At 39.2% G+C, this 24,193-nt stretch overlaps 1 pseudogene; it reads left to right on the top strand.

Annotated features, from left to right (window-relative positions):
• Positions 1–3,260: 3,260 nt before the first annotated feature.
• LOC110202589 (vomeronasal type-2 receptor 26-like) overlaps positions 3,261–24,193 on the top strand; it is a 31,191-nt pseudogene continuing 10,258 nt past the window's right edge.

Below are 24,193 nucleotides of genomic sequence, written 5' to 3' on the forward strand. Positions count from 1 at the left end.
TGAAGGAGTTGGTGTAAGAGGAACCTGGAAAACCCACATGAACTGATAGAAAGTGAAGCGAACAGAACTGAACTCTGATGAACACAATGACAAACTGCAATTCTAGAGGACTCATGGTGAAACATCATGAAGCTTCAGATAGAGAGGTGGTGGACTGAGAGTAAAGATTTGGGCTTTTCTCGGTGTAGGCAAATACACATATCAGTGAATGCAAGAACGTGCATGTATGTGTATATAGAGGCATGTAAGTATATGTATGTGTGTGTGTATGTGTGTGTATGTGTGTGTGTGTGTGTGTCTCACATGGCCAATGTGCTAATGTGTGTTGCTTCACTGTCCATGTGTAGAGAGTTTTGTTTGTGTCTTTTTCAATGAGGGAAGAGGAGGGGATTTGTAAAGAAGAGAATTCAAACTAGGAAATAAAATCAAATTGAATTTAAGGAAGTACCATATGTTCCTGTACTATTCAGACTATGCTGTTAATGAGCGCCTGCTGTTGTGTTATCTTTAACGTGCACTAAATTCATTAATCCAATGAAAAGCATAAGTTTAAAAGTGAAACTTAGAGTTGACACATTCTCTTACATTTCATGCAGAGTCTAATGATCATTCCCACCCCAGTACATACACCCTTCACATATACACACATTGTTTCTTAGAGATGCTTGTAAAGGAAGAACTCGTTTCACTTTCACATTCATATTGCCAGGACATAGTGCTGCCCAAACACAATTGGGAATTCCAAATACATTCTTGATGACTGGTTGATTGATGGTGCTTAAAGGTTTCCTGGGATATAATGTGTCCCAAAGGAAGAATCCAGGAAGATAAAACTGCAGTCCCTGACTAGAAGCAGGTCATTTGCAGAGATTGAGGTTATGTAGCAAAAAAAAGAGCAGAAAACTTTGGAGGGACAAGAGTCCTAGATGGTAGAACTTGGAGCAATGACTTCAAGGTGCAGAGATAGATTCCTGCATGACACAAGGATAAAGCTCCTAACAGTTGGAGCCATATAAACAGTATAATGGACAGCTTTGGGACTCAGTTTGATGACTGGAAAACTTTCTTGGGGCTTAAGTGGCCATTTGTTCAAGATGTTCTGTCCACATTTACCCCTTCTATGCTTGAAAGGCACTTTGTAGATGACTAGACACATTGTTTTCCCTGTTTGAATGAAGGCTGCCTAAGAGGAGGGAATGTTTCATTTTTCTTTTTGTATCTCAAACACAGTGCACTGGCAAATAGCAGATACTTCTTAAACCCTTGTTGACTAAAACATTTATGTTAAAGGGGAAGTGTGAAGAAGAATGTATTAAACACTTACTGTATGCCAGGCACTGTGCTAAGACCTTTACAAATATTATACCATTATATTTTCAAAAACGCCAGACAGATATGTACTATTTCTATAGCCATTTTTCAGTTGAAAAACATGAGATAAACAGAAGTGTGGTGATTTGCCTATGGTCAGACAGCTGTCATCTGTGAGGTAGGATTTAAACTGAGGTCTTCCTGAGTCCAGGTCCACTGCTCTATCAACTGTACCACCTAGCTATTAAAGTTGTATATGTGCATATGTGTGAGTGTGTTTCATTGAAATTTGCAGAGCTCTAATTATGATGAAGTGACCTGAGTGTTCTAGGGCTCCAAAAACCAGGGAGGGCATGCCTTCTTCTGCTAGCCCCTTTTACCTACTTGTTCAGTCTCCATTTCCCTGGCCTTGGCCCACCAAGGTTTCAATATCCCTTTACTCATTACATCTGTGTCCAACGCCCTCTTTCTTCATATAGATTTGCCTCGTCGGTAAGCCAACAATTGCTTTTCACTGATTTTGCTATAAGTTTAAATCCTGGAGTCCCCCTCTTCTACAGAGGACAGAAATGGGTTATAGGTACAAAGCAGAACCATTCTGAGAAGTAAATATACCTTTCTCTACAGGCAACAATAATGTAACAGATAATGTCAAATTTCAATTTCAGACTCCAAAGACTGAGAACACCTATGTTCAAATCCTTCCTCACTGACTATGAGATCAAGGCCAAACATTGAAACTCTTTATAGCCTGTTTCCTCATCAGTTAAATGGTGATAATAATAGTACCCATCTCACAGGGATGTTGTGAGAATAAAATTTGATAGAACATACCTAAAGAGCTTTATAAACTTTAAGGCATTATATTAGTCCACAATAGTAATATTAGTAGATCGACATATTTCTTAACAATGTGACCTTAGTCAAATACTCTTGCTTTAGATTGCTTATCTCTAAAAAGCACATGTTGGACTAATTTAATCTTTAAGGTTCCCTTACATTGCAAATTCAATAATCCTAGGATTTGGAGAAAAACATGCATTCCCGGTGCACGTCAGTATGGCCAGGTACCAGGATACGGGGTCAGGAAAGCTGGGAATGAAGAAGGTGATTCTTTTCAGCCACCTCTTCGACTAGGAAGTCTCTGATCCCCATTTTTCTTCTCTAGGGCTCTGTGATTCTAGGATACTGAGAATGGGGAGGGCCTGTGCCTGTGAGTTAATCAAAGACACAAGATGGATCCAGGCCATGAGTCCTGCAGACTCTCAGCCCCACTGCCCTCTCTGAAAGGTTTTTATCTTTTCTGTTCACATCAGATTCTACCTCAAGCAACACCTTCCAGCTCCAGGAGTCTGCAGCCCTTTGGGGGCACAGGGACACACAAGCCCCTCCATGAGGATTCCTGTCCAGTTGTCTCTGTGGAACAAGGACAGAGATTTCCAAACATGTTTTTCCACTGTGTTTTCCTTGGATGCCGGGACACAGCTGCGGATGCCTGAGGCAGTAACGGTCTCCAGAACTCCTTGTGGACCTGCATGGCTCTGTGGAGACCATTGCCAGTGAATAACCACAAGGTCAGTGACAGACAGAAGACATTTTAGTGGCCAAGGAAGCCTGTGATCACCCCCTTGGTCTTACGTCACTGTCCTTGTCCTGGATGTGGGCACAGCTATCATCCCTTTGCGCTTCCTCAGGTGTGGAGGGAGGACTAGACCTGGCCATCTGCCCAGAACAAAACATTGTAGCTCCAGGATTTTTCCTCAACAGGCAAAGCCTAAAACATTTGCCTTCACTGTTATTCTTATGGCTCCTGGGCTCCTGTCAGGCTTGGGGCTTTTTCTAATGTTCAGAGAAATGCAGCCTCATATATGGAGAAAACTATCTCTGTTGTTTTCTGTCCTGCTCCTGTCACTGCTGCTGAACTTCCAGTCCCAGAGAAGCCACCCTGCTTCCCTCAAATGAGCCCCAGCCTTGTCAGAAATGGGGATCTTGTGATTGGGACTTTTCTCTCCATGTATTCAGTTGGAGTGAGCTGTGTCACAGGAGCAGAACTCTTTGGAAGTAAACCTGACAAGGATTGCCAGAATTATAAGTGCCTGCCTGCCTGTGCCTCTGAGAGGGCTAATGCTTACAGAGGTCTTTATGGAAGGAGCAGGCAGAAATTTGGGCCCTTGCCTGCTGATTTGAGGGTCTCTTCTACCCTCTCTTCTGTGCCTCATGGTCACTTACCATCCACCTGGTTTTCTTTTAGAGCTAAGGAGTGAAAGGATTCTCTCAGTCTCTAACCTCCTCTTATTTTTTCCCCATCTCTTCCTGTCTGTGTCTATGTCTGTATTTATCTCTCTCTATGTGTCTGTCTCATCTCTAACTGTTCACAAGGCAGTGGAAATGTCAGGATCTTTGTCTTGGCTCTGCTCCTGTTGTGAACTACTCTAGTAAGCACAACAGGCCAGTATGTAGCAAGGAAACCTCAAACATAACCATTAAGTATCTTTACAAAAGAAAGTGGATTTAAACCCCCCCCCCCACACATTCCTTCTAGAGATATTCCTGCCTAATGCCACTGGGAGGCCCCTGAAAGCCATAGGTCTGACAAGGCATTTGCAGGGATGGTTTTGGGAGATGAAGAATGGGACATGGAAGATGACAGTTCTGACTCCTCTGCATGTCTCTGTGTCTATGCATCTCTACTGCATTTGAGTTCTTTCTACATTTTACATTGCTTTTGTGCCTTTCCTTTCCCTCCTCCATATTTTTTAATCTCCATTGGTCTAAAATAAGGAAATATTTTAACGTTTGCTCACGTTTCTTGAATATTTTAAAATATTTCCAAGTTTTTTCTATTTTGTCATCGTTCACCACCTTGGCTGAGTGGATGATAGCTGGCAAGAGGCATATCACCATATCAGTAGCATTGGGTAAAGAGCCCATTGTGAACGAAATTTCTTTCTTTGTTTCTAAGTAGCCTTTGCCAGACTTTTCCTTGAAAGCAGTGTTTCTTCATGTGGACAGGAGAATTCGGGTGTTTCCCTTCTACTTTTAGCAAGTGTGAATGAAGAAAGAATAGACAAAGGGTTTAACATTCTCAGAACACAGGCAGTGAATAGAAGGGAAGTACATTTGGCTGTTCATGATAGAGCAAATGAGAAGGCTTGAAGATTCCTTGTTCTTGCCTGCCACCTTCTGGAATACAGCTCTGAATTACCTTAAAGATGAGAACTGCTAGAGAAATATTTCTGGGTTTTAAATATTTTGGAGCATATTGACATGAATATGAGATCTATTTCACTATGACTTTGGATTAGTTGATTAAATTCTTGATAGTCATTTTCTCTCTCTTTTTCCTTCTTTTCTCAGTCCCTACCATAAAAGGGAAATGGTGGGTAGAGAAGATGATAGGGCAGAGTGAATCCTCTAGATCTTCACCTTAATATTCTGAGGCAGCACCTGCTAACAGAGTCTGTGGGTACAAATTTGGAAAGCTTCCTATCCCTCAAACATGTTTCTGTGCCCTTGTACACTGGTGTCTCTCTCCTGGAGATCCTCATTTTCACCCATGAAAATCCCTGTTCTTCCCGGGCTATGATTTGCTTCATGATGTCTTCCTCTACAGGAAGGTGCTTCCCCCTGCTCAGCATTCCTAACTCTCTTTGTACCAGTCACAGGCCATACATTACCCAGTGCCTTTTATTACAGGTCCGTGGGCCTATCATGCTTCCCTTGACTATATCCTAAGCATTCTGGGGACAGGAGATGCTTGGATAAGTTATGGGAGCATACCCCTGTCAGGAATTGTCCTAACATCGAGTCAGGAACATCCATCAGACCACCCAGGCAAGATAGCAATACTCCTTATCCCTCATTTTTATTGCTGGAGAAAGGTTATGCTGTTCTGAATAAGATGCCTAGGTATAGCCATGGTGTCAAGGAAAAGGAAGGGGCCTGTGGCACTGGAGCACATGTTCCCAATTCAGCCCTTGTTCTTTATTTTCCCTGAGTCAGAAACCTTAGGAAGGAAGTGTAGATACTGAATTGTCAGTCACCCATACTTCTCAGAAGAAAACTCTAGAAGCATTGGCATGTCTGGAAGGCACAGCAGCATGGGACTGAACCAAAAGGAAGCAGAAATAGTGCAACTATAAGAGCATCAAGAGGATGCTCACAAAAGCACAGAGTAAAAAATGGAGGCACAGTTCAGGCTTCTGGGGTCTTTGATAGAGTTAGTTCCCTGAGGAATATAAGAAGGGATAGAGTTATATAGGGTTTTTGTCTGGGATGAGCAAAATTGGTCTTTGGGAGCAGAGACTATGGGAGCTCATACCTGGGTGTGGGCCACAGTTCAGGACTAGTGCTGTCTATAGCTCAGTGAGGGCAGTGGGAATTGGGAGCAGTTGATATTCAAACACAGCCTCCAAAAGAGAGTATGGCTTTTTGCAGTCACTTCTGGTCTTACTCTTGAAGGATGACTGGTGAGGATTATTCTTAGTTTTTTGAACTTCCCAGGACCACTTGATTTATCTCTTACAGGAAGCTATTATATTCATTATAAGAAATGTTAGAGTACAGATCCCTTGTAAGAACATGTTAGATTAGATGACTTCTGGGTTGTTTTCAAAATCTCAGACTCTATAATTCTGAAATGGTAAGTGTTCATTATATCTTTCTTAAAGGCATGAATGAATTAGTGAGTGAATGATTGCATGAATGAATGAGTGAGTGCCTCTGCAGGCAGAGCAAACTAGGAACTCAAATGGAATACTCTTAAATATTCCAATCACAAGAAGGAAACAGCATATGAACAAAGGAGGCCATTATTAGTATACCAAAATCGGCTACAGTCCTTAGGTTTAACCCTCACGTGGCTTAAACATCCTCCTTCCATAAGCAAATTCTTTTTACAGACTTTGTAAATGATTTCTGATTATCTCCATCTGAGGTGGCTGTATAAAAATTACCAACAAGCCCTGACCCTAATGTTTGCTGTAGAGGAGATCAACATGAACCTAACCTGTTGCCCAAGCTTACCCTGGGATTCCACCTCTACAACACCTACCACAGTGATGAAAGGACCTTGGAGAGCTCCCTGCGGTGGCTGTCAGGGCAGGGCTAGCTCATACCTAACTATAGTTGCTGGGGGCAGCACAAGTCTGTGGCTCTTACTGGAGGAGCCACATCAGCTCTGTCTGTCCAGATGGAGACCCTGCTGGAGCTCTACAATTATCCACAGGTGGGTGATAGTGACCCTGTCTCTTTCCGAGGCTTTATCAGATCCTTGAGAGGCAGTGGGTTCAGGAGGCCCAAGGTAAAAAATCTACCTCCTCTACATAGTGGCTATGTGACCTTGGCTGAGCCCCTTAATCTCTCAGTACTCTAAAGCTACTCTCAGAGACAATACATTTCAAAGAAGGTAAAAACTTGGATTGGGAGAAGTTGCATCTTGCCTAGAAATTCCTACCACAATGACATCACCAGTATAATTTTGAAAACTTACTCATGGGAGAGAGTGGGCCTGCCCTTGAGCACTGCACCCCCTTTATTATCAAAGACATAGTCAATGTCATCTGACTTCTATTACTGAAGTAATCCTAGCGATTTTGCAGGTCTAATTTCCCACTAACCAGAGAAAGTGAGCATCAGGGGGATGAAACATCTTCCCCAAAGTCTCAAGTAAAATTGATGGGTGGGCTGGGACTATAACCCACATGTGTTTCATACTTGTTCATTGCTTTAAGCACTACATCATATTATCGTGTTTCATCCTTATGTGATATATTCTCTATGAATATTGTTATCAGTTTTCTTTTCCCAAAGGATTCTTTTTTCAATACAAGGATTAGTGAGCATTGTTGTGGAAAGTGCACTTTCTAGGTAACAATGATTAGAGTGTCTTTCAATTCTTGGAGAGGGGAAAGGAAGGGAACCTTAATGAGATGACCTACTCACTAAAAAAAGGAGAGCTTACTAATACAAATTTCCACTCTCCCTCACACTACTAAATGCATGACAATATGAATGTCTGATTATGCTTCTCAAATTCTACTTTGCCTTTCACTTCGATGACCAATCGGTGTAACATTGCCTGTAGGCAGCTGTGAAAGATTGTGATTCACCCTTAACTCTCACAGCAAAATTAAAGTTTTCTATTAATACTCTCAAATGCTTCCCTGACTTGGAGAAATCTACTTAGTCATGGATAGGGAAAGAGATGAAAGAAACTTTTTTATTTCTACATTGAATGCAGAATGGGTATTTAAAAAAGACTGAAACAGTGTTAGTGTTAAATTTGAATTTTTTAAAGCCTATTTAATGAAGGAAATGTAAGGAACTTTCAGAAGTTCACAAATAACCCAATGGAGTTATTGAGGTAGATGCAGCCATGACACAGTTTGCATTGATTATTTTCCAAAACTTTATCATCATCTTCTGCAAATATAGTTGGCCACTGGCAACTATCAGAGGTCTTAAAGCTTTCAAAGTTAAATTTATTTACAATGTTACTTTTGCATAAATTTTTTTCCTGGCTGTGTTCACTTCATTTGAAATTAGTTGATACAAATCTTTCCAGGTGTCTCTGAATCCAGCTCTCATTTTTTTTGTTACTAAACAATGATATCCCAATGCATTTATACACAACAGCATACTTACAGCAATTTGCTAATTAGTTGTAATTTTCCTACATTCAATAACTTCAATATGACTAAAAAAGCTGCTCTAAGTGCTTACAAACATATGGGACTTTTTTCTCTTTCCTTGCTTTATTTAGTTGAAGTGGGACTGTTGGAATTTTCTTTTTTCTCTATTGCCACTTCCAGAATCTCCCTCTCCTTCCATTACTCAGCAAACTCTTTTCCTCTGGAGAGTTTGAAAGTTCCTTTGAAAGTTCACTCAATCAACATTTCCCTTCAATCAAGATTCTAATCTATACTATCTACTGACTTCCAGGACATACTCCTTCCTCAATGAGTTCAGTGCCTAATTCAGTCTCTCTTTTCTACTCAACTCCCATTGTAGGTGACATTGGAAAATATACTAATATTCCCTCAAGCATTCTACTTTCTCATTTCCAATGATCTATTCCTTCATCTCACCTCAGCTACACACACAGAGGGTCACAGAACTCACCATGCCATCCATCAAAAATGTTCCATTTCTATGTTCATAAACTTAGAAATCCAATTATTGTGTCACAATCTATTGTGATTCTGCAACTCTCTCTACAAAATTTCTTCACCTTTGTCCTCATCTAAAATCCCTGTAGCCTAAGTTTATGCCATGTCATTGCCCCGCCATGATGTAGGCTACCACCCTTCTCCATATTGAACCCAACATGAACCATTCCAACTCTCTACTGTTCTCTTGAATCCCTTACTCCCTATCAACAATGTTGCCTTGATATGCACCAGTCCTATATTACTCTCACCATCCCCTGGCTTCACTCTTTTTCACACACTGCTGAAAGAAGCTGGAGAAAATCATGCAAACATGTTGAATAGATCCAATTGGATACAATTTTCATTACATAATCTGAATGTGGCCCTCACCACAGCAAGGCAAATATTTTTGTATTCTATGTCTTTTTTACACACACAGACCCCACCAACTGATGTACAAAGTGTCTCACCACAGTCACTTTCCAAAGCTTTTAACACTTCAAACTTTCCCTGGCTCCCCTTTCTGCCAACTCTTTCAACTGAGAAATTTGCTTCATGTTAAGTGAATGAGGCTATTTGCTGAGATCTCTCTCTCACCCTCTGGTCTATCTGTAAATGACAGATTTAAGAATACATGCCAACATTTCAAATACATAGCTAAAGCAATCCTTAGAGGAAAAATGATACCTCTGAATCATTTCTTCAATGAATGAGAAAGAGAGACAGGGACAGAAACAGAGAGAGAGATAGAGAGAGACAGAGACAGAGACAGTGAGAGTGTACAAATCATAGACAATATTTCAATGAATTAGGTGTACACACACACACACACACACACACACACACACACACACATACACAGGCACCTTGGTGGTGCAGAGAATAGAGTTCTGGGCCTAAAGTCAGGAAGTCTCATCTTCTGGAATTCAAATCTGGCCTTAGATACTCACTAGCTGTGCATGGCACTTAACCCTTTTTCCTGCAGTTCCTCCTCTGTGAAATGAACTGGAGAAGGAAATGGCAAATCATTCCAATGTCTTTCCCAAGAAAACCCCAAATGGAGTCACAAAGAGTCAAAAATGACTGAAACAATGGACCAACAAAATACTACATATACATATATGTATCTTTATCTCTCTATCTGAATGCCCAGTTCATTAATCCGTTTTCTCTTTCTCTTTCTCTTTTTTTTTTGTTGTTGAAGAAATTACACAGAGGTACAGAATTTTCTTTACGGTTTGTTTTATCTATATCTTATAAATATTGGTATATTGTCTTATTTTTGTCATTACCTTTAATTATATTTTGTATGGTGTCTAAAAGTTGTTCATTGACCAAGGACATGCATAAAATGAAGTTATGTAGTCACCCAATATGTTTTTCTTTCATTTCAATAGAATTTAATTTTTTCCCAATTATATTTAAGTAATAATTTTCACAATATATTAATAATCCATGAATAATTCTTATTTTCATAATATCTTTTATTATACCATAATATATTATATTACTAATTATGTAACACATTATAATATATCATATTATTTATTATATCCTGATAATTTTCATAATATATGAATATTTCATAAATTATTCCTATTTTAACATTTTGAGTTCCAAATTTTCTCCCTCCCTCCTTATCCTCTCCCTAAACTGGTAAGCAAATTGTTATAGGTTATATATGTGCAATCATGTACCACATATTTCCATAGCAGTCATGCTGTGAAAGCAGAAATAGTCCAAAAGAAAAGAACCATAAAAGATAAAGTGAAAACAGTATGCTTTGATCCACATTCAGATTCCACCAGTTCTTTCTCTGGATGTGGATAGCATTTTCCACTATGAGTCCTCTGGAATTGTCTTGGATCATTGTGTTGCTGAGAAGAGCGAAGTCATTCATAGTTGATCGTAGCACAATGTGGATGATATTGTATATAATGTTCTCTTGGCTCCTTTCACTTCACTTTACATTAATTCATGTAATCCTTTCCAGGTTTTTCTGAAATCTGCCTTCTCATCATTTCTTATAGCTGAATAGTATTCCATCATATTGATTTACTACAATTTGTTCGGCCATTCTTCAGTTGATAGATGGGCATCTCCTCAATTTCTAATTCTTTCCCACCATAGAATTTATAGTAATGAGTAGAATTTATAGTAATAAATATTTTGTACATCTAAGTCCTTTTCCCTTTTTTTGTGATCTCTTTGGAGTATAAACCTAGTGGTGGTATTGCTGGTTCAAAGAGTATGTGTAATTTTACAGACCTTTGGGCATAGTTCTAAATTGCTCCCCAGAATAGCTGGATGAGGGGGCAGCTAGGTGGCACAATGGATAGAGCTCTAAACTTGCAGTCAAGAGGATCTGAGTTCAAATCTAACCACAGAAACTTGATACTTAATAGCTGTGTGATGCTGGACAAGTCACTTAAACCCCAACCGTCTCAGCACAAACAAAACAAAACAAAAATGGAACAGTTGAATTACCTCACAACTCCACCAACAGTGCATTAATGTCTCAATTTTCAGGTGTCCTCTCCAACATGTATTATTTTATTTTTCAGTAGTATTAGGCAACTGTTAGGTGTCATTGTTTTTTCTAAGAATATTTTATTTTCCCCCAGGTACATGTGAAACAAATTTTAAGCCTTTTTTTCATTTTGAGTTTCAAATTCTGTCCCTCTATCCATCTTCTCCTCTCTCCCTGAGATGGCAAACAATTTAATATAAGTTATACATGTGGAATCATTTCTTCCTTTCCTTCCTTCCTTCCTTCCTTCCTTCCTTCCTTCCTTCCTTCCTTCCTTCCTTTCTTTCTTTCTTTCTTTCTTCCTTTCTTTCTTTCTTCCTTTCTTTCTTTGGTTTTTTTTTGTTTGTTTGTTTCTTTCTTTTTCTTTCCTTCTAAGTCTTCTTGGACAAAATGAATACTATTGGAAATGTTTTAAATGATTCTGCTCACTTCACTTTGTATCAGTTCAAGAAGTCTTTCCACATTTTTCTCATATCATCCTGCTTCTCCTTTCTAATACCACAATAGTATTCCGTTACAATCATTTACTATAACTTACTCAGCTATTCCCCTCTCGATGCACATCCACTCAATTTTTAATGCTTAGACACAACAAAAAGAGACATTACTTTTTTTAATACAAATACATTTTCCCCCTCCCCCATTTTAAAAATCTCTGTGGGATACAGCTCTAGTGGTGGTATTACTGGGTCAAAGGGTATGTATAATTTTATAGCCCTTTCAGGATAGTTCTAGATTGTTCTCCAGACTGGCTTTGATTTATTTCTCTGAAAACTGCCTATTCATAACCTTTGACCTTATCAGTTGGGAAATGACACATGTTCTAATAAATTTGCTTCATTTCTCTTTATTTGAGAAATTTCCTGCAATTGGAGATCACCTTGTCATAAGCTTTCACTCGGTTCTTTGGGGAGGTAGACAAGCTTGTAGACTAGATTAATTTTGCTTGCAAAACCTATGCCAGATTCACAGTGCTAGCCTTCACTATGGCCACTCCAGAAAAAAAAAATGTATCTAGCTTACTTCTGCAAGCTGGTTTCATTTGCCAGCCTTATTTGACCCAGGACTGCTATTTTCATATGATACCTGCCGAGGTATCTCTCTCAATAAGAGGTATTTGTCTTTCATGTCTACTATGTTTCATATTGTCCATAGATATGCACACATTCCATGTACCAATAGCAAGTGGAAACATCTTCACAAAAGTTTTTGTACATTTTCTTTTGTTTAGACCACAGAATGGGATCCCCACCTGCCATGGTAATTAGGCCAGAGTTAGGTTAGGGCAGGAGTGGGGAACCTGCAGCCTTGAGGACACATGTGACCTTCTAGATCATTTTGGATTCAGTCAGCAGGCTATCCTTAAGTATTTAGAAGCCCACATGTGGCCTCAAGGCCACAGGTTACCCATCCCAAGGTTAGGTGAAGCAGACAATTTTTAGGCAACCTTTTCTGCCCCCTTCCTCATGCCAATGTCAGAACAGAGCAGTTCTTCTAAGAGGCTACTCAGACACCCAAGGGACTGCTGAATTGGACACCCCCTTCAGTCTAGTCAGATGACCACACTATGCCCTGGGCCACTTGTGGACATGGTTGTAACTACTGCTCCCATTCTATCCACAGCTATTGGTTCATCATTTGCTTATCAGCACAGGATTTTGAGGCAGGCAAAAATGGTAAAAATGGTATGAGTTATATCTTGTGCTTAATTGGATATATCTGAACAATTATTTTAGGTCCTCAGCACCACTTTTTTTCCCAGTCATCAGATAAGACAAATATCAAGATGACTGGTGATGTCAGAGGATGTAGTGGATGACCTTGGTGTCTTTGATGGCTAATCAAACTCTGAGCACTCCCCATAGCCTTCATGCCCCATTACAACAAATTATTTCCATCTACCTATTGCACTAGGAGAAATCTTCACATGTTTAGGCTGGACATCCCTGTAACCTATTGAAAGGTTTGAGACAATTTTAGTTACTATCAATCTGGTTTAACTTCTCTGTAGAAATGGTTTACCAAGGTGTGGCCACTGGGCATGCTGCAGTTTCTTGGAGCCAAAGGTGAAAGTTAGATCAATCAGGCAGACACCAAAGTTGGAAAGCAGCCATGAAAAGGGCTCAGCAGCCCTCACAGCAGAGGTGCTAGTCTTCCCTGAATACACCTAAACCCCTTCCTTTAAATACGGCTTTGGCTGTATCCCATAAATTTTAGGTTTGTGTTTCATTGTTGTCATTCTCCTTAATGTAATTAATAATTGCATCTATGGTTTATTCTTTAACTCACTTACTGTTTAGGATTAGATTACTTTCCACTTAAATTGTAATATCTCTTTTCACTGTGCTTCATTGAAGGTAATTTTTATTGCATTATGATCTGAAAGGGATCTATTTAATATTTATGCTTTTCTCCATTTGGTTGTGAAGTTTTATTCTTTCATACATGCCCAATTTTTGTGTAGGTGCCATGTAACATTGTAAAAAAGTTTTATACCTTTCTATCCCCATTCCATTTTCTCCAGACGTTTGTCATATAAAACATTTCTCAAATTCTATTCACCTCCCTAAATTCTTGTTTGTTTAATTTGTGGTTAGATTTATCTAGTTCTGGGAGGGGAAAGTTGAGGTCCTCAGTAGTATAGTTTTATTGTCTTTTTCCTCCTGTAACTCACTGAGCTTCTCTTTTAAGAATTTGGATGCTATCCTACTTGGCATATATATGTTTACTATTCACATTACTTCATTGTCTATGGTACCTTTGAGGAAGATGCAGTTTCCTTCCTTATCTCTTTTAATTGGATCTATTTTGGCTTTTGCTTTGGCTGAGATCAGGCTTGCTACCCCTGCTGTTTTTACTTTAGCTGAGGCATAATAGATCCTGCTCTAGCACTTTACCTTTATTCTGTGTGTGCCTCTTTGCATCAAGGGTGTTTCCTGTAAACAACGTATTGTAAGATTCGGTGTTTTAATCCACTCTGCTATCTGCTTCTGTTTTGTGGGAGAGTTCATTCCATTCATATTCACAGCCATAATTACTAACTGCAAATTTCTCTCCTTTCTCTTTTTTCCTCCTGTTTTTGCTTCTCTCTCCTTTCACCTGTTTCCTCCTTGTCACTGCTTTTCTTCTAACCACTGCCTCCTCCAATCTACCCTCCCTTCTGTCAGTTCCTTCTGCCTTTACTTAACTCCATCCCATCCTAATTCCCAGTAGGGCACGACAGATTTCTATCTCCAACTGATTGTCCCAGTTATTCCCTCTTTGAACCAATTATAATGAGAGTAGGGTTGAAGTGATGCCCACTCCACTCCCCTATCTTCTCCTCCACTGTAATAAGGTTTTTGCACCTCTTCATGTGAGATAATTTATCACATTCTATCTTCCCTTACCCTCTTCATCCAGTGCAATCTTCTTTTTCCCTCCTTAATTTTTTTATATCATCACATTACAGTAATTTCACACTCATACTGCCTGTCTTTGTAAACACCTTCTAATTCTCCTTACAGTGATAAAGTTGTTAAGAGTTACAAAGATCTAGGAAAATAACCAGTTTAACCTTATTGAATCTCTTATATTCTCTATTGTTTCTTTTATTTTTACCTTTTATGTTTCTCTTGGTTCTTGTATTTGAAAATCAGCTTTTTAAATGTACTTCTGGTCTTTTCATTAGGACTACTCGAAAGTCTCCTATTTTGTTATATGTCCAATATTTTCCTCCTGGAAGATTATACTCAGTTTTGTTGGGTAGGTGATTCTTGGTTGTAATCCTAACTTCTTTGCCCTTTGTAATATCATATTCCAAGCCATCTGGTTCTATAATGGAGAAGCGGCTAAATTCTCTGAAGAAAATAGTCTTGCTCTCAACGATTTCACTAGATAATGGGTTGGGCATGCAAACAATTATGGATAAGTAGAGTGTGGAGATTATAAATTGGAGATGGCATCAGAGGGAAGGCACTTGCATCAATATGGATTTGAAGAGTCATCTGGTAAAAGGTGAGATTTTAGCTAGGAGTTGAAGGAAATCAAGGAAGTCAGACAATGGAAATAATTAGAGAGAACATTCCAGAAATAATAACAACATAACAACTTCTTTTTCTCCTCCTACTCCTCCTCCTCCTTCTCCATCATTCCAATGATGCATTTTCCCCTACTTGACCAGCTTCACAAGTCATTTCTTTCTAATATCAGATCACTTAATATTTTATTTTTTCAATCTTTGTATTGTTTTCTAATATTTTTGTTCTCAGCGTCATTGACTTCTGGTGCTCTAATTTTTCTTTTCATGGATACTTACTTGGATAGGGAATGCCATTTTCTTTTCTAAGCTCTTTCTTTTTCTTTCAATTTCTTTTCCCAATGTTTTAATTTCTTTTCTTTTTTAAAAACTATTTCATTAGTTCTAGATGCTTTTTGTGGTCTATAGGGAAATCTTCCCCCCATCCTGCTCTGTATAAAATTTTTTTTGCAGTTGTTAGGGAGTTAATGTCTCTTTCATTTGGAGTCTCTCTGCACCACCAATAATTTTAATACTGCATAGTGTTTTCTTTCATTCCCTCATCTCTCCAGTCTTAGTTTTTTTAATTGAGCACTATACAAAAGACAATATCTTCTCCACTGTATACATATGGAAAGAGTGGTCAGCTCTGATTTATTTTGCCTAATTCTCCCCAGTTCTTCTGCTGAGCTTGACTTCCTCAGATTAGACACCCTTAAAAAATTATCAGGTGTCTAACTGTTATTACTCTCTCCTTCATAACTAAATTATTGTGTATATGCTTATCAACTTACGTGCTTTGTCTCTCCAATAGAAATTTGAGATGGGGACTTTTTCTATTTTATTTTCTTGTATCCCCAGGTACAAAGACTAAAGAGGCAGTTAATATATGGATTTAGTTTGGTTTTCTTCCTAGAAACTTCATGGATCACAAAGTCCAGCCTCACAATGAGTAAAGCAATGGATCAATTAACAATCACTAATTAAATGCATACTATGTTCCTCTGATTGTGTTATTGTTTGAGGAAACAAAGACGAACTCTGCCCATAAGAGAGAGAGACAATAGAAATATATGTGTGTTCATATTATCTCTCTCATATATATGAATATAGAGGTAGAAATGTACGTATGTACATCCACACATGGATATGTATTTGTATATGTACATGTGTGTCTTACACACTCACACATACACACACAATAGATTTGAGTATATATGGTAGGAAAGATGCAGCAACTCAGACAGTTTAGTAAAGACAACCAGGAAAAGGTCGGGTGCTGGGTGTTTACGGAAGATTAATGCCACTATTTTGAAAGCTGTGAGACCTTTCCAGGGCTGCTTTCCACCTCTGGTGTCCAACTGATCACCCAATTGTCACCTGTGGCTCCAAGACACTGTAGTACGTATAGCGCCCACAACCTATTCAATTCTTTCAGCGGAAAGGCTAAACCAGGTTAAGGATACCTGAGGGACATTAAATCCATCAGTAAGTTAGGGGGATGTCTGCCCCAAGCACTCCACCACATCCTTTGTGGAACAGGTGGATGTGACCAATTTGTTGCAATGGTCCATGAAGGAGATGGAAGCAGGCACTATGGAGTGCCTAGAGCTTGGTTATACATTGAAGATGCCAAGGTCACCCATGCATCTGCAGATAACAACAATTGACTTCATTTTTTCTTGCCACTGGATTGTGATGACTCTGGAAGAGAAAATGAGGCCAATGACTTCAAACAACTCTGTCTCACTTAAACCCAGTTTATACATGAGTCAAAACATGAACCCATACTATTTTACAATTTTTACCTAACTCAAAGTCCTGTGTTGAAGCAACCGTTGCAAAAACAATGGGAGCTGTAGTCACAACCATGCACATAGGTGACCTAGGGCAGAGGGTGGTCATCTCACTGGACTGAAGCAGCAGCGGGACTCTGTAGTCCCTTGGGTGTCTGAGCAGTCTGAAGGACTGCCTTGCTCACCTCTAGGCATAAGGAAGGGACTAGAAAAGGAAGCCTAAAAATTGTCTGCTTCACCTAACCTAACCCTGGCCTGCTTACCATGGCAGACCTTCACCTCTGGTCTAAATAGAATAAACAACACACACACACACACACACACACACACACACACACAAACATACACAAAACATATACACAAACTTTTGTCAACATGATTCTACTAACCGTTGGTAGATGGAATGTGTGCATACTCACAGACAACATGAAATCCAGTAGATGAAAGATGAAAGGCTCTTGTTGAGAGAGAATTCAGCAGGTGTCCCATCCAAATAGCAGCCCTGAGTGAAATAAGGCTGGCAAATGAAGGTTAGCTTACCAAAGTCAATACACATCTGGCCTCACTGATGAGGAGTGCCATAAATCTGGCATGGGTTTTGCAATGGAAACTAATCTAGTGAGCAAGCTTGTACGCCTCATCAAAAAAGTGAACGTCAGGCTCATGACAATGCAGTTACCACTTGTAGCAAAGTGTCACACCATCATCGTCAGCGTCTAATGGTCCCATGATGAACCCTGATGAGATCAAAGAAAAAAAAATATGAAGACCAGGTGACCTTCAGATAATCTTGTAATTCTGGGTGACTTTAAGGGCAGAGTAAGCATACACTATCAGACATGGCAAGGATGTCCCTGAAATTAATAGAGTCAAAATGGCAACAGCCACGGTCACAATACTTTGACCCCAACATAGGGATGTTATTTGGGTCCTCTTGGAGCATGAAGGGCAAGAGCCAAAACCACCAGAATAAGGCTGCATTTGGCTTCAGCCTTGATGAAAACAAGAGAACCTAAGAGGCAGAGGTGAAAGGACAGAACATCTCAACTAGGGTGACAGCCACTGCAAAAGCCCAGAGATTGGAGATGGAATGTCACGTATGAGGAACAGAAAAGTCAGCTTGGTTGAACTTTCTTGTGCATGAAGGAAGTTATCTGTAAAAATTCTGGAGAAGTAGGGAGGGACAAAGTTGAGAAGGTGTTTAAAGCCAAGAAGATGTCTTAATACATGATCCTAGGGTAAAGAGTGAGACATGAGTTCATTGAACGAGAATGACATGTTCACAATGTGCTTCAGGAAATTAACTTTGGCAAGTGAAGCAAGGATACATCAGAGTGGGAGAAAGGTGAGACAGAGATAAATTAGAAGATGATTGTGCTGGTTCACGTGTGAAGTTGTGGGGGCCTGATCTAGAGTGAGGAACAGTGCACCACCAGCCGTTCTGGAAGTAGAAGCCATGTTGATATCGTTTTCAGTTGTTTCAGTCATGTCTGATTCTTTGTGACCCCATTTGGGGTTTTCTTGGCAAAGACACTGGACTGGTTTGCCATCTCTTTCTCCACCTTCTTCTACAGATGAGGAAACTGAGGCAAACAAGGTTAGGTGACTTGCTGAGAGTCACACAAATAGTAAGTATCCAAGTTGGGATCTGATATCAGGTCTTCCTGACCCCAGGACCAGTGCTCTGTCCACAGCACCCACTAGCTGCTCCTAAATACATACGTAATGACATTTGGCAATTGATTCAAGATAAGTAGTGACAAAGGTCGAGGGCTCAACGATGCCACCAGGGTTGAGAGCCTGGCTGTCTGGGTGATATTGATGCCTGTGACAGAAATAGGGAACTTTGAAAGACGAATGGATTTGTGCAGAGAGAGAATTCTGCTTTGGACATTTTAATTTTGGGACATCCAGTTCAAAGTGTTCAATACAGAGATAAGGACATTTTCTAGTAATCATCCAGACCAGGCTGTGCCCTGATTACCCAGCATCCCTGGCACTCTTTCTAGTGCTGGCTGTACCTTCACTCATTTCCTTTGGCTCACTGGTTGAGATACAGGAGTTGGAAGAGTCTTTGCTCCCCTTTATGAAAGCAGAGAAAATCACATAATGGAAAATCAAGAGACTATTCTTATTGGGTTCACCACAAATTCATGTTAAACAGCCTCAATTGCACCCTTCTACACTTCTCTTATCAGTACACTATCACACTCTCCACAGCAGCTCTTCCAAATCTTTTCATCTGTCCTCAAAGCTCCCATGATTCCTCTTTCTCTAACCTCTCAGATGAGAACATTACCTTATATTTTACCAAAAAAAAATTAAGACATTCATTTTGTGCTCCTTTTTCTCCTTCTCCTTATCCCAAACCATCATTGCCTAATACCACTATGTCCTCCACTCCTGTGTGACATTGAAAACTGCCCTACTCTTTCCTAAGGCAAACTCTTCTCTCTGCACAAGTGCACTCCCTTCCTTCTTCTACAGCACACTTCTCTTGCTGTTATTCCTACTCTCTAGCCCATCTACAAATCTCTTCTTGTCTCCTGGCTCCTTATCCACTTGCCTACAAACATGCACATGTCTATCGCCTCCTCAAAATGCCCTTACTTCACCCTTCCATCTCAGAGTCCTATAATATTCTGCTCTTTGTGGCTAAACTGTTTGAGAAGCCCATCTATTTCAGGTGCCTCCATTTTCTCTTCTCACACTCTTCTTCACTCACTACAATCTGGATTCTGACTTCATCATTCCTCTGAAATTTCTCCCTTTAAAGTTACCAGGGATTTCTTACTTGCCAAATCCAATGGCCTTTTCTCAGTCCTCATTTTTCTTGACCTCTGTATAGCCTTTGACATGGCTGATCACCCCCTCCTTTCTGCTTCCTTTTTTCTGAATTTTAGGACAATAGTTTCTCTTGTTTCTTCTACCTATCAGAACACCCCTTCTCAGGATCCTTTATGGAATCCTCATACAAGGTCATGCCCTCCAATTGTAAGTGCTTAGAGGGTCTGTCCTAGGTACTCTTTTCCCTCAATATTATTTCACTTTGGTGATGTCTTTAGCTCACAATAATTTAATTAATGACCTCTAATTATGCATCTCAGCTACCTTCAGATACCTTGGAGTGGATGTCCAATATTTCCAAAATTGAATTCATCAGCTTTTCCTCATTTATCTCTCTCCCTCCAAACTTCTTTATTACTGTATTGGGCAGGAGCATCCTCCCACTCCCTTGGCTTGCAACCTTGACTCCTTGCCATTTCTCACCACCCACATCTTATCTGTTGCCAAGACTTGTAGGTTTCACTTTGCATCATTTCTCAAATATGCCCCCTTCTCTCCTCTGATACTGCTACTACCCTGATGCCACGACCTGCATCACCTCACACTTGGACAACTGTGGTAGCCTGCTGGTGCCTCCACCTGCCTCATGTCTCTCTCCACTTCAATTCATCATCCATTTAGCCACCAAGGTCATTTTCCCAAAACGTAGTTTTCCAATGTTATCCATCTATTCTGCAAACTGCAGTGGCTCCATATCACCTCCAGGATGAAATCCAAAATCCTCTGTTTGCCTTTCAAAGTCTTTCATAACCTAGCCCTTTCTAGTACTTTTCCAGTCCTCTTATACCTTACTCCCTGTCAAATACTCTTCAATCCAGTGACACTGGGTTTCTTTGTGTTCCATGATGAAGACACTCCTTATCTTCTCTCCAGGCATTTTCTCTGGCTGGTTGTCTCACCTATCTGGAAGTGCATTGTCATCTCTGCTTACTGGCTTCCTTCAAGTACCAACCACAAAACACTTTCTATAGGAAGTCTTCCCCAACCCCTTTTGACTCCAGAGCTTTTCCTTTTTAATTGTTTCCTATGTGTCTTGTGTATAGCTTGCTTGTATATATTTGTTTTCTTCATGTCTCCACCATTCATCTATGAGCTTCTCTAGGGCAGAGACTGTCTTTTGATTCTTTTTACATCCTCAGTAATTCACATATAGGAGGCTCTTAATAAACGTTTTTTACCTCAATGACCTACTATATTAATCCATCATATAGTCATTCAGGCATTCCTTGATCCTTTTTGGAATGTGTACTTCCATTCTTTTTCAGGCAAACTTTCCACTGCTCTACACAGCTAATTTTGATTATGTTCATAATGAAGTTTTGTAGTAAATCTGCCTCCATGTAGCTTCCACTATTTCCTCCTAGTCCTGCCATCTAATATTATGCAGAACAAGTGTAGGGCCTCTTTCATGTAGCAATCTATTTGATACTTGTGGACAGCCATTATTTCTTGCCAAAACCTTCTTTTCACAGGATTAAAGATTCTCAGGCAATGCACAATTTATGATATTAAAGGGATTTAAGTCTGCCCCACTTCTGTGTTGCTCACCCCTGTACACATTCTATTTTGTTGAAGTCTTTCTCAAATCTGGAACTGAAATTTATACTGTAGATGTAGAACTGAGGTATTTTGTGAGGCCATACTAGGGATTTCATTCTTATAGAGAATGTCCCTTGGGGAGGTGGGGGACTCTACCAAGGCAGGAAGGCAACTATTATTCGATTTAAAGTCCTCGAGAGCTGACTATCACTGACAGATTAAGCAGTTTAGCCAGAGTCATGTCATGATTATATGTCAAAAGTGAGCCATTATCCTGAGTCTCTCTGATTCTAAGGCCAGCTCTCTCTCCTTTATACTAGACTGCCACTCAGGTTCACAAAACAATGAAATCGTTAAATCCAGTTGTCTAAAGATCTAGAGAAATTAAATTAAAATATCTTTTAGGTCTTTATTTTAGAACATTATAGTCAAGTAAAAACTCCAAAGGGTTTTCCCCATAAACCACTAATAAATACAGTTAATAAATATAGATTCTCTCTCCTTCTGCCCAATCTGTTTGGCTTTAATTACTTTTTTTCTTTAAATATTTTTCCTACACAATTTGAAATTCTTCCATTTTAAGTTTTATTTTAATAATCCTTGCTAGTAAACCTAGTTTGGGAATGACATTTTGATCATGATTTTTCCCTTTATCTGTGCCTTTATACAAGCCATGAATTAACATATTGATAGGGCAAGTACAATGAGGGAGTTCTATGGGCCTCTGTAGATATCATCTTCCAGGCTTATCTTCATCAAACAGCCAACAGATGTTAAATATGATTGTCCACCCAACAGTAAAAGTACAGGGTACTCACATCAATCCACCCTATTCCATCCTTTCCCCAACAAGGATATTATGAAAAACTTTAGGAAATGTTCGTTCAAGTCAAGATAAACTACTTCTATTACATTTCACTAATCCAGTAGTTAGATAATGTTATTTTTAAAGACAGGAGAGGTTATTTGGACATGATTTATTACTAGTGAACGTTTACTGTTTCTCAGTGATCACAATATTCTTTTTAAGATGAGCACAAACCATCTCTATACCAGTCCAAATAATTATATATTAATTTAAATGCATACATGAATCATTATGTGGTGTAGTCATTACAGATAGATTCTATTGTTCACTGTGGAATGTAGAATGTTCAGAGTTTAATGATATCTGTTGGAAATTAGAAAGAAAATGTGTTTTCTAATGGTAATAACCTGATTTCTCAAGCTCAGTAAAGGTCCAACACAACATGACATGCTTGTTGTAGTGGAATGTAACTTTGAAATTGAACACAAGATGGAATCATTGTCCGGTGTCCAGATACTCATGGATTTCTTAAATCGTTGGTTTAATATTTGGTGCTCAAGTACACACAGTCTGAGTACAAACACGGAAAGTAACATGTGAAGCATCATAACCACAGAATTTCAGCACACTCCACATTTCTACATTGACATTATTCCCAAGTGTCTTTGAATAAGGCATATTGTAATTTCAATGAAAAAATCACGGGACTGTCAGATGAAGCACAGAAGCTAAAGATAGCAAACATAGATATTATTGATCATGATGTTAGCCTCATCAAACCATAAAGACACACCAAGTTTTTTTTACATCTAAACATAATTACTCTTAACAATAAGGCAAAATCATAATAGTCTGACAATCAATCCTTCCCCGAAGAACTATTATAAGAAGTAGTAACATAACCAGGTGTCTTTGAGAAGTAGGGTGGAAATACTGTCATGAAAGCCAAAATAACAGAAGAATTAAAGACTTTTCCGTAAAGTAAAAGTTTTCTTAGCTGTCTGAGAAAAAGAGACAAATTTGGAGGTCTGAGGAAATTAATTTTTTTCCCATAACAATGAAAGTATCCTGAAATCCACACTCTTTCTTGAAACAAAAAGAGGAAGATGGTGAGAGTTTGTTGGTTTCTATAATTCATTTATAAAATTCTTTTGCAATACTTGGCATCTTTAAGCCTACAAGGAAATATAATGGACACTAATGTACACATGATTTTTTTATTCAGCTTTAGGGAGTTTATTTAGATAAAATATTGTGAATTCAGTGACAATTTCAACAAGCCTCAATCTAGGAAATTTCCAAGGAAAAGTGCCTAACTTCACATTTATATCTACCTCTAGTTAACTTGAGTTCTTTTTGCTTGATGCAAAAATCTAATTTTTCAAGTTCAGGAAATGTCAAACACATTGTGAATCAGTTTTGGGGGGGTAAGGAACTTTTGAACTGAATGTGAAATTTAACGCTTGCCCAGTTAGTCATGGCTGTCTTAATAAGCTGGCTTCATGAACATGAATGCATAAGCTACCACTTTCAGAATCATAGTGATGCTATTTATATTAGTCTCAGATCTTCACAAACAGACTTTTTTCGAAATGTCTTATTAAGGAAAAATCAGTGTTCCACTGTCAATGAGAAAAACTGCCAGCCTGGACAACTCTCAGTGCAACATGCTGTTTTTCCTTCATTTCATTCATGACTGACTCTTCGTGACCTTATTTTGGGTTTTCTTGCTAAAGATACTAGAGTGGTTTGCCATTTCCTTCTCCAGCTCAGTTTACAGATGAGGAAACTATGTCCAACAAGGTTAAATGACTTGCCCAGGATCACACAGCTAGTAAGTGTTTGAGGTTGGACTTGTACTCAGGTCTTCCAGACTCTTGACCTGCCATTCTACCCACTGTGCCACCTAGCTGTCCCAGTTCAATATTTAAAACCTGCAAATTTGCTTTGATATTAACCACTCTTTGTCTCATGAACATACACACACACATGCAGGCACAAACACAGGTGCACATGGTGTCCAACTTTGTTTTGTTTGTGTCAGACATATATCATACCCACTACAAGTAAATTATAGCAATTTTAGCCTGGGAATCTACCGTAGCAGAAAAACCAAGACAAGAAGTAGGAATACACTCTCAGTGCCATTTGGCCTGCAGATGTAAAGCACACGTTTTAAAGTAGATAAAATAGAAAAATCAAATTTTTCTTCAA

Source organism: Phascolarctos cinereus, unplaced genomic scaffold (genome assembly GCF_003287225.1).
Source record: "Phascolarctos cinereus isolate Bilbo 61053 unplaced genomic scaffold, phaCin_HiC Scaffold_4;HRSCAF=312, whole genome shotgun sequence".
NCBI classification, from domain to species: domain Eukaryota; kingdom Metazoa; phylum Chordata; class Mammalia; order Diprotodontia; family Phascolarctidae; genus Phascolarctos; species Phascolarctos cinereus.